General features: G+C 42.2%; 1 protein-coding gene across 1 annotated transcript in view; it reads right to left on the minus strand.

Moving 5' to 3' along the window:
* The window catches only part of NOX4 (NADPH oxidase 4), a 727,367-nt gene that overhangs the window by 363,867 nt on the left and 351,208 nt on the right, over positions 1 to 12,292 (minus strand). The gene's annotated exons all lie outside the window — the stretch shown is intronic.

Here is a 12,292-nt window from a genome sequence, read left to right on the forward strand (position 1 = left end):
TCATATTCTCCCTAGCTGTGTTATTTTGTCACCCTTTTGGGTTACATTGTTTTTTGCTTTAAGCCGTTTGACCAGGCAAAGAATTACAGAAAGCCTACCTTCACTCATAGTAGGGTTTAAGCATTAAGAAGTGTCCAATATGCAAAGGAAAAATATTGTTGCTGCTGTATTGTGTCCTCGGATACAAACTTTGATAAGCTGTTGATCAAAAGTCTGCCCTTCTGAAGGTTGGAAAATAAAACTCCAGATGATTGGACTGCAAAGTAGGAAACCTAGGTTTGGTTCCTTCTTAAATTCTGGGTAATATTGTTTTGGCTGATGTGCTGGTGGCCTGAGAATGGAGTGACAACCCCTCATGAAGCAGATAAGAGAATACTAATAAAATAAAAATGTTTACCAGGCTTTCAGACAGGTTTAGACCACTTGTTGGTTCACAATGGCTCATGTGCTGGGTGGGTGAAATATGGGTTGGTGGGGTAGGAGTATGGAGGACTTGCATACTTAAGATTTCCATTGCATTTAACCTGCAAAACTGTATAGCTTATTTTATGCTTTTTTAATCCCTCACTCCACTTAGTTTTCCACCATTCACAAAATGACTTTCCTTATCTGTTGAGCCTTGTTAGACCTGACAGCCTTAGGGTCATCTGTCTCCCAACGTTTTGCCTTCATCCTCCTAACCTGTGCTAAAGTGCTTGTGATCTCTCCCCTAAACATGATAATATTGGCTCATCCCCAATTGGAATATTACATTTATAAGTCCCTAGTAAAATATACTACATGTGCCCAGAGCCTGTAACTTAAATGCTACTTGTTGTCCTGCAGTACGTATTGTGCCAACCACTTCAAAACCATCTAACCATGGCACATCCCTGCCATTGCAGAGCCTATGTCTACCGGTTACACTGCCTTTTCGACCTGGCAGGATAAACCTCTTACCAGGCCCAAACCTTCCCTTTTTATACATGTAAGTCACCCCTAAGCTAGGCCTGGACAACCCATAGGGCAAACATTCCTACCCATTTTCTTTTGTAAAGTCCTTTCTGGAATTGTTCATTGTACCACCAATGATGTTTTCCTCATTTGAAAATATATTAAATGGGCTCTAGCAAAAGTGTTAATGAGAAAACAGTTGCTGTGAAGAAAATCCCTCTCAGTCAATTTTGTATTTATTGGAATTGCATTTTTACCCTTTTTTGCAATAGAGTTTTCTACATAAATCTGCACTCTAAAGGTATACACCTAATTTGATTTTTAGCTTTTATTTGTTACTTTTCCCCCTGCTATTGATATACTCTCTTCAAAAGAATGTAATTAATTTTGTTAATTTACTTGCCAGAAGACACATTAGGGCTTTATAAATTAATTTCTTTAATTCTAGAAGATTTTTTGTTAAAAAAACCCTTGTAGGCACTCTTACCAAATATTAACTTTGATTTTCCCAAGCATCCAAGGAACTACTGGGTTGTCCAATTTTTTGTTAGTACTTTTAGAAACTTGGCATTTTTTACTTTAGTCATTTGGTGCCTGTTGCTTGTCTCTGGTACACATTTGGGGAGGGTGACAGCTGGACTTTGTGTATTCCCCCTACACAGCCACACACTAAGGTAGCTTAGGTGTAACTTGATGGGCCATTGTGGCAGGATGGGAGGGAGGAGCCATCTCCAGCCTCACACACACATGAATATCTTGTGTCCTGTCCCCACACAAAGGGCAGCATGCACCCCGTAGGGAGACTCGAGCCAGGGCAGAAAGGGAGGACCTCTGTGCAATTCAAATGCCCGTATTTGAAGTCTCCCTCACTTCAAAGGTACACCTGGGTATAAGTACTGGGCCTCTTACAGCACTACTTCAGTACACTTCTGGACCTGTGAAGACTCTGCCAGGAAGGACTGCTGTGCTGCTGAAACCTTGCTACTCTGCTGTCTTGCTGGAATTCTGCCTTGCTGTGCTGCCCTGCTGCCTGCTGTTCCCCTGCCTGGGTGAGAAGGACTGGACCTGCATCACTTGAACCCAGAGTGACTCCAAGGGCTAGCTGGCTGGCCTCCTGATCTGAGGTCTCAGCGATATACAAGATTTCTAACCACTCTACTTCTGCACCTGGACGCTGCCATCTGTGTGTCTGCCCACCAGTGGTCCCACCACAGTCCCAGACTCTTGGAAGTGGGCCTAGGTGTTTGCTCCATCGGAACCCATGCATCTTCTGTCGAATTGATGCATCACCACATGTCGTCGCTGCTGCTTAAATTAGGACCAATGCGCTGCTGCAATGGGGATAGGACCAGCACATCGTCTCGTCTGAACCCCACATCCTCGACATTGAAGCAACAATGATTAAGGTACTTTTGTTCAGAGGGACTCATGGTGTCCCTGCATAAGGCACCCGCTCTATCGCGGTCGGCCTGAACTTTTGACTTTTTCCTGGTCCGGAGCAACCAGATAACCCAAGTAAGTGCTTTTTGCTTCTAAGAGCTATTTTACAGTTTATTCTTTAAAACTTCATAACTTAAGTTCTACTAATTGGATTTGTTGTTGTTTTGGTCTTGTTTTATTTATTAAATAAAATTCTATTTTCCTAACCTTGTGAGGTGTTTTCACTGTTTTACTGTTTGAAGTGTTGCCAAACTACCAGAAGGTGAGCATGTGTTAATTTAGGGTTGCCTGCTTCTTACCCTGACTAAGATTGTGGATTCTGCTTGACTATTGCTCATACCCCAGTCGACCTACAACCCAAATTGGAACAAGCCTAAAATTCAAATGTCCTCAAAAGCACCCTTTAACAAAACAGAAGGAGAGAAAGAGAACTTAAGTGAGTATGATGAGCTCAGTAGGATAGAACTACAGGAATCAAACCGGTCCAAGAAAAAAGATTAGTTGACAGCCAAAATGAATCTGGGAAAAAGTTCTGCAGGGATAGAGATATACCATATAAAAAAAGATCTAAAAATCTGCTGTGGATGGCGTGTAACTTGGTTGAGAGACCTACAAGGGAGGAGTACAATCACTGGTCAGAGAGCTGTAATGGTGAGATGTATTATATGGGTAAGAGCTGCAGAGAGCATGTGTCTGCTGATAAATATAGGGTAAGATGTGTTATATGAAAGAGGCTTACAAGAGGAAAGATGTACTCTGAGGGAGAAAACTTGATCTGAAGCCGGGAGATGTGCCTTCAGAGCGGAAGAGATCTCCAGAAGGTATGGACATTTACAGGGAATATGCCCTACAAGACATATTTGTATGCCGATATGTGCTGTGGAATAGATTTTTCAAAGGTGATGGTGTCATGGGAAAGAGATCAGCAGGATTTAAAAATGCAATAGGAGAGCGAGACACGTGGTTAGATGTGTGTCAGAATGAAGACTTGCAGAAGTGATATACTAGAGCAGGGATATTCAACATAGGGCCCCGGGCTGCATGAAGCTCTGCTGACTAATAATTGTGGCCTCCTGGTGTCCAGAGGCTCTGGGCTGCTCTTCACATGACAGTTCAGGAACATTCAGAAAGCTGTTAAACTGACATAAATAAAGGTGTTCTGGTTTCACATTTTGCAATTCAGCCACCAGATGAGTATCTCTTTTCCTCTCATGTTTTACATTAAAAGTGACTGCTTTGACTTTAATTCTTGGTGCATGAGAATAGAGCATTGGTGGCAGCAAAAGTCACAAGGCTTGGTTTGTTGTCCACACCATGCATCTGCTTCACGCCCTCCTATGCCCACCTATCATTTCCCCAACTCTCGCCCTGCTGGCATAGCTGCAGCCCTTAGGCATGCCACAGACAGTACTTTGTGGTCCCCGGAGAAATGTTTGTGAGTACCCATGTACTAGCAGCATCAGCAGAAACAAAGTTCTGCAAAGATACAGCTATTGGTACTGAGAGGTGGGTATAAACCAAGTAGTAAACACACACTAGATTTAGTATTTTTGAGGCCACTTATATGATAACATATACCCAATGGTGCATGTAAAAGCTTATTTACCTGCAGTCTTGTGCATCTATATGGTAATGGAACTCTTCTGTGACTTGTAGTGTCATTATAACAAAATATGAAGGTACATTATCCTACATAGAAAGATGTTTATATAGTGCTGACACAACAATTAAGGTCTGAATTAGAATTGTGCTGACTAGTACTCCATCGCAACCATGATTAATAACTTGTCTGCCTTATTACAAGTGATTTAATAGACTCAGTATCCGTCTTGTTTGTGACAGAGTACCCATACACCAAAATGTAAATTAGGCCCTTAGTAATAGATTACTTCTTTAAATCTTTATTTATTTAGTGAGGTATAAATAGCTGACGAAGCACATTGGTCACTTCAGAGATATGGAGAGAAAATGTATTAAGGGTTTTAGAACCCAACCTGATGCACTGGAAGGTTCTATACCCAAGCAGTTAACAGCCACTCCAGATGGTACTAATCAATGATGCCTACATAGTCACATTTAGAGATTATCGCTAGCCCAGTTGTGATCTCTGTACCTTGACAGGTACTACTGTTATGGGTGTTTCTGTCAAGGTACAAAATGTTTGGCGGGTGGAAGCCGTCAGTTTTCATGGCCATTCACCAAAGTATAACTTTTCATTTTTCAAAAACAAACTCTGAAAGTATTGAAGAAGAAATAGTGACCTGCAAATCGAGGGAGTTTTCTCTTTGTATGTATTCATTATTTGTTTTTTCCTCTTCCGCACCACCAGCTTTTAACCTGGCCTATACAGACTGAATAAAAAAACATTACGCCATCCACCAAATACAGAATGGGTAGTGTAATGTGATGGAGTACCCTGTCCATTGATCTCTAAATAGCCCATATGTATTGAACCCTCTATACTGAGCCTTTACCATGCTGATGTGCTAGCAAAACAAGCTGAAAATATTTCCCCTATGCTGAGCAAAACATCAGATTGCGTTTTGCTTCACACATGTGAAGCCTAACCAAAAGGACCCAAGAGAGTCATGTAGAAGCTTGTTTCTATCAATCCAATAATGGAAATGAGCATCATTAATCATGTATATGCCTTTGTAATAAGTTCACTTGGTAGATTAAATGGCATCCATTCTAAACAATGTCTTCTTACTGTGACTTTGCTGTTACATGGGTGGGACGAGCATTTCTTTAACCCCTTCACTGCGGTGGCAATTCCGCCGCAGTGCTAGGGGGTGGGGGGAGGTCGCACGGCTCACCTGCGCTTGTGACGGAACCGCTCCGTCACGCTCCTCGGGTGAGCTGTGCTAGTGACGGAACGGTTCCGTCACGAACGCGCTCGCTCAATAGAACGCGCCGCGCAGGCGTAAAATCAGCGCCGCGCAGGCGCGTCGAGCGGGCCGTGACGGAACCGTTCCGTCACTAGCACAGCTCACCCGAGGCGCGTGACGGAACGGTTCCGTCATAAGTGCCGAACGGGTTAATATACTACATTGTGACTGTGGTTTAATATGCTTGGTTGGTGCTTATAAAACAATAGTAACACCAGCACCTACCCTTGGTGCACCACTGTTTCTTCTGACCTCGTCAACTGGATTGAATGAGGTTCTTTAAAGCCTGATATAAAACCCCTTTCTAAATGTCCTTTTATGGGGAAGAACTTTGCAACACATAAGCTGGTTATAGGGCTGCAAATAAAAAGTTAGTAACTATAAACAGAGTAGTTTATTCCTGTCAGATAAGATTTCACATTCAGCCACAAATCCTGATTCTGACAAAATTGGAGTTTGTCCATATATGGGAATTCCAAGACAAACAATAATTACTGCAACTTGCACAGTGTTTGAAGTGGGCGGGATCTGGAGGGCATGACGTGCCCATACTTAAAGAAAACAGTTCCCCTTCTTTTTGTGAAAAGACAACCAAGCCGGGACGGTTCATTCCGAGAGTTGAAATGCTTAAGCTGAAGTGGAGGGCATGGAGTCTCCTGTGCTGTGAAACCAAGGTGGGGCAGGCAGCTAAACAAGCGTTATTGCTAGGGTGCCTGCTTGCCTGAAAAAAAATGTAAATGTGCCCAACTTGTTAATCTGTAAATTTAATGGGTGCCTGAAAGCCTGTATTGGCTTTAATTGATGGGTTCACGTTCAGCTTCCTGATGACACAGATTTATCTTTTTGAGAGATATTGATAGATAGTTACCAGATTTGCTGTGAAGTGAGTGTTATAGTTAGTTCTCTATAAAAGTTGCACTGTGTGCAGTCTTGGTATTACAAAAATCTATATTTTGGACTTTTTTTATAGTTAACATTTTTGCGTATTTTGTAGCAGCCTATTTTATACTGTGTGTAATCTAAGTTTAAAATAATGACTTACGTATTCACAGTGCTTTCTGTCACAGATTGAGACCTCATAGCACTAAACAAACACATGTCACTATTCTCGACTGCACCAACTAGGATTTAGTTTTGTTGCTCTCTGGTTGCACACACAAACTTCTGCAGTGCATTAACTAAATAACAAAAAGAGGTTTCATAATGTACAATACTGCATTTTCCACTGATTAACTTAACTTGCATTTATTTGTCATTTAAGCTGTGCGTTTTATATATGTAGTTTCCTGAAGTAGAAAGTCTGAAAAAAGTTAAGAATATTGGGGCATATTACCAAGGGCATTATCGCCGCATTAGCGGGACTTTTTCCCGCTAATGCGGCGATAATTTTAGAGCCCTATTACCAAGCTGTCGCTAACACCAGTTAGCGACAGCTTGTAGGTGATAGCGGGCATTTAGGGGCCCACTTTGCATGTCAGCAATAATTATCGCTAATGACATGCAAAGTGGGCGTGCCAAGATGTTAGCGACTGAAAACAGTCGCTAACATCTCTAACTTCTATTAACAACTTTTGGAAATATTCGCGCTAAGCGCGAATATCTCCAAAAGCTAACGCCTGCTAAAAGCAGTTCTTAGCCATGTTATCCAATGGAAGGTGGATAACATGGCTAAGAGCATTGTCACGATAATGCATGAATATCGCTGATTTTTCAGCGATATTCATGCATTTCACAGGATTTTTACTGCTTTTGAGATAAACCTTGATAATATCAAGGTATCTCAGCGGTAAAAATCCTCGGTGCTCGGCGATATTTTTTTCCCGCTAACCAAGCAATAGCGATAATTATCGCTATTGCTTGGTAATATGCCCAATTATTTTTTTAGCCATGCATTTTACCCCACACTCACTCACCCCGCCCCCATTGTGTGGAACATCACAGTACCCATACTTTTTTATTGCACTTCAACCGCTGATCCTGTGGGTTTTTCCATACTATATTTGCACTGAGTATAATCTGGTGGCATACTTGTGGAGGGGGAAAAATTGCTAATATTCTTAGTTCTGGATTTCGGATTGGTGAGAAAACATGAAATATTTCAATGTTATAGCCCATTTGGAGGTGCAAAACCCTGTAAACACTGCAAACCACAGTTTTGTTTTTTTAAAGAGTGATGTATAATTGCACTAAATTACCGGCCTGGATAAAATAGGGCACAAATGTTTAGGGTAAAACAGAAGTACAATGGCCATGTCTTCAGATACAGTCTATAAAGTCGAAAGCTGATCATAGATAAGCAGTGGGCCTAACAAATCAGAAAGATTGGTTTAGGTGGAGGGATTTATTAATGTCAAATGGTCTAACCATACGTGGGGTGAGCATTTACACATATCAGATTTTTCCAGGTGGAGCTACAGGACGTATTGATTTGGATCCAAAAACATTTTAGATTTGGCGCTATTTCATGTCCTTGGTGGTAAGTAAAACAAGTGCTTGGTTGGATACACCTTTGACCACTGTATCACAAAAGCAGGTTTCTGAGGGTGGTAATGTACGATAATTCCATGCATATTTATGCGAAATTTTGTTGTAGTGTTGATGTGTTCTGTTGTTTTTGTGATGCATTATTGTAATTTGATGTTTTTGTGTTATACTCTGTTTGTTATGCTGTGTTTTGACTTTTGTTATAGTGTGTGATCTGTTATGTTTAAATTGTGTTGCGATGGTGTTTCGTATTATGTTATTCTCTCATGTTCTGTTGTATACTTTTCAGATGTCAACAAACACTGCTACTTTTCCAGCCAGACGCAGCACTTGTGTCCGTCATGCCCGTTTTCTTGAGTTTCACCATTAATGGCTTCTTCAGCTATCATCTTGGCTGAAGAAACACTTAACCCCTTGCCAGCGGCCAGAATTCTGCTCCTGTGCGGCACATTCCGATCGCGGGCGTGGTTATGACGGCTGGGAGCCGTCATCAGCAAATGAGCACTGTGTGCCATGACGGCTCCCGGCCGTCATCAGCATGGAAGGGGTTAACTGAACCAGGTTCCTCCACTCCGCCTCTGATCTTTGGGTGTTCATCACAAATCTATCCTTAACATTCACCTGTCAACAGTTTCAAGCACACCCCTGTTTGTTGCCCCTTCAGCTTCTCTATCTGCAGATATGTTGACGTGCACTTCCTAATATCGCTTGTCGCCAGTGCAAAGCTTGGTTTAATTAAAGTAGAGAGCAATGACCACATTAGAGACAGAAAGTATCTTGAAGATAGGTTTATTGCTTGCTCCTCGACCACCATCTTGTCCCAACTGTCTGGTCTTGCAACGTACCATCTTGATCAGAGACAACCATTCCATATAAGATGCCCCCCACACCCTACGGAGACAGATACCACTACAGCCTCCTGACTAGCAATCATTGGCCACTGTCTAAGGTGCAAAAATACTGTTGTTCCAGATTTTCAACTATTCAAGACACCAATCAGTCCAAATCTGTGGCAGAGACTCATCTTAAATTAACTATTTCAAGACTCACTGATCATCTCAAACATCCCAATAACTCTTGTCATTCTAACCCACACCTTAATTTAATTCTTTGTCATTGACCTTTGGTCTTGGCATATTTCAAGTCTCTTTTGTATCCATCATACAGCTGTTGGGCTATGGATACTGCTACATTAACACACAAAAGGTTATGGGAGGATGTTTCCAATAAGTCTAACCACTGGCAATAGCTGAGGGTAGCACTCCCACCCATGGTTCTTTTGGTCACCATGCCACCTCAGTTTGAACCCAGCCATATGTATATCAATCTCGAACCTGCTCCTCATGGGAACAGTCCAGCCTGAATCAGAACACAAACAACCCAGGACTGGTTTTGCCATAGTTATGGGCTTATAAGCAGAGTACAGCTTGGTTCCAGTGACACATTGAACATGGGACCGACGTCTGGGCATACCCATGTCACTTAGGGAGGTATATGAAACATGCACAAGGTAATGGGAGGCTGGATGCAATAAGTCCAACCACTGGCAATAGCTTGGGATAGAACTCCAGCCCATTGTTCTTTTGCTCACCATGCCACCTCAGTTTAGAGCCAGCCATATGTAAATTAGTCTTGACCTTGTGCCTCATGGGAACAGTCCCAACCGAACTGCCACACCATCAAGCAGCTGTGCATTATCTAAAAAAAATAAAAATAAAGGACCTGCAGAAGCACATGGCCCGTGGAGGGACACTGGCCTACAGATAGTGGTAGTTAGTCCATGGTAGAGACAAACACTGAAGCCCCAGGAGGAAGCAGGATGCGCTGACCTATAAGATGCAAGGAAACAAGAGTGAAATAGAAGCTAACCAATGGTAAGTTATAGTAACTATTGGGTGGCCGATTTTAAGCTTCTATTTGCAGTTCACAAAATATTTTGCTGACAGTGCTTCCACTGTCTTGAAAAAACCTAAACAATGACCCCAAATCATAAGACTCCCAGGGTATGGGGACCATTAGTATCAGGTTTTACAAAATGACTTCCAGCTTTGAGAGTTGGTTTCTGTAAAACAAATAGGTTTGCTGAGGGGCCATATGAAACATGGCTCTGCTCTTCTGAAAGCACAGTGATTTCCACTAGGCTGGCAGATATCTCTAAACATGGAAGTCAGTAAGCCACCATTGCCATCTTGGTGGATGGGGGCACACGCCAAAATATACACTAGGCTCATAGTTTTAATTCTATCAATACAAGTTTTTAACATGGTGTACAGTACGGTAATCTCGATCTCTCCAGACTGGATATAAAAAATATAAATTTATATAGGTATTACTGTGGAGCAGCCGCGGTCGCTACAGGTAAGAGCGGTGAGGCAGTGGTGCCGTTTGGGAGGGATTTCGAGAGACGACCACAAAGGAAAATTAAATAAATAATTTTCCCTCGTGGTCATCTCCCGAAATCCCCCTCAGCCGGCCCCACCGCCCCAGCGCTGTTACCTGCAGCAGCCGCGGCTGCTGTGGAGAAGTCTGTAACACATGGTTCCAATATTCTGGAGAAAGATTCCCTGTGTATCTCAGATTTGTAAGTTCAAGATCAGGAATTGACAATGAAAACATACATGGATTTCTGCCTATTGTTGACTATCTGCCAAGAGATGATTTTGGACCTCTGTTGTACTGGCAAAGCAAATCCATATCCTTTGCTTTTAGGTTTATCAACCAACTCTAACCCCAGGTTCTTATAGTACTTATAACACAGGGAAATAGGTGTTACCAGATTGTCAAAGATTTCGCAGTGGTTGTCCCCATTATGAATCTCCAACCATATTAGCAATTCAGTCATCTAAAAGTGTTGGGTTTACGCTGGTTCGGTTGGTGCAACCTGAAAGTATGTCCACCCCCAGGTCATGCTGTACCAATTATGTGTTTGAGAAAAAAAATGCATTGGTTCTGTCTCTGTGCTGCCTGGATCCTGTGTCATACAGAAGATTCGACTACTGCCTGTACCATTTCTGTGTTTGTAGGGGCAGCTTGCAGTGCTGCTACTGCCTGAAAAGTTACATCAGTGTTTGTATGTCGGAGTGGTGGAAAATAGCATTTTTCGCAACACAACTACTCTTTAACTACTGACATGCTATTCCAGTAGTATTTAATGTTAAGAACAGCAAAGGCAATGAGGGAAAACAATTACAGCCGCACTTGCTCTTCTATCACTCAATGTAAGTTCACCTAACTGTCTAGCTTGTACCCTCCTTTGTAAGTCCACTACCCTAGAACTTAAATTTAAACTATACAATATAATTGCTCAAAGAGGCACAATTTAAATAGCATGCAGTATGCGCACAAATCACACAGATTGTTAAGCAGACTTGTCTTCAGAGAAAAATCTTCTTTTATTCTTGATCCACACAGCCAACGCGTTTCACCCCAGCAGGCTTCATCAAGGCTATCGTGGAAAATTCTATTCCACATCCTAGCAAGTCGATGATCAATCCTCCAATATTCACTTCTTCTACAGATATCCTTATCACATTGGGATTCTCTATGATGTATCCAACGTTTGCGATCTTGCTCAAATTGGCCGTTTAAGGCTCCAGACAGGTTCAGTGCAATGCACTGGATTATCAATAAATTCCAGATTTAGTACTCTGTACTATATCCTTCTATATTTTAGCAAATGTAAACTCTGGGCAGAAAACCCAAGGCAGATGGAAAGGGACTTTGGGGGCCCCTAGAAGGGCAAAGTCCCTATGCTGCCTCCCTTAAGAGGTCTGGCAGGCACCTGCGGTGCCCCCCCCAAACATGCATGCCTGATGTGGAAGGCACCAGATGGTGCCTGCCACACGGGCATGGATGTTTTAAAAGTGTATTTTCTCTATTGCGGCTTGTGCTGCAGCCCGCAGCACAAGCCGAAATAGAAAATATACACTTTCTGACCGCCGTGAAGGCGGTCGCATCATTATCATGGGAGCTAGACCACAGACTCCTTGTCGGGTAGTCCCTTTCCGCTACGGTGTCCTGACTGAAATCGTAATAAGGCCCTGTGCCTTTAATGATGCACGCCACTGAGATGCATTACCCTGCTACACCACAATCTCCTCCCTCTTCCATATTTGCAAGAAACTTGAACAAATGTGAATATGATTAATTTGCTTCATTTTGCAAAACCTTTGAGACTGAAACCATGTAAACTAAAATGTGCTAATATTCAAAGAGGCACATGTTTGGCAATATGGCCCACATGCATCAAAGCAAAAACTGGTCGCAAACAGGCAGATTCTCAGAATCTGCCAATTTGCGACCGGTATTTTTGCATTTGGTATGCATCATCCCAAATGCAAACATCGCAATTTAAGTATCTCTAAATTGCGATTACTTAAACTGCTATTGCATTAAGGAATCTCAAATTGAGATGCAATGCAATAAAGTAAAGAAAGTAGCGATTTCGCTAATAGGGGGAGAAAATTACAACGAAGTTCAAGTTCATGGTAATTTGCAAAAACTTTGAAAGATGCCCTAAAGTTCCATTTTACACACACACATGCCCT

The sequence above is a fragment of the Lissotriton vulgaris genome, chromosome 8, assembly GCF_964263255.1.
Source record: "Lissotriton vulgaris chromosome 8, aLisVul1.2, whole genome shotgun sequence".
In the NCBI taxonomy this organism is placed as follows: domain Eukaryota; kingdom Metazoa; phylum Chordata; class Amphibia; order Caudata; family Salamandridae; genus Lissotriton; species Lissotriton vulgaris.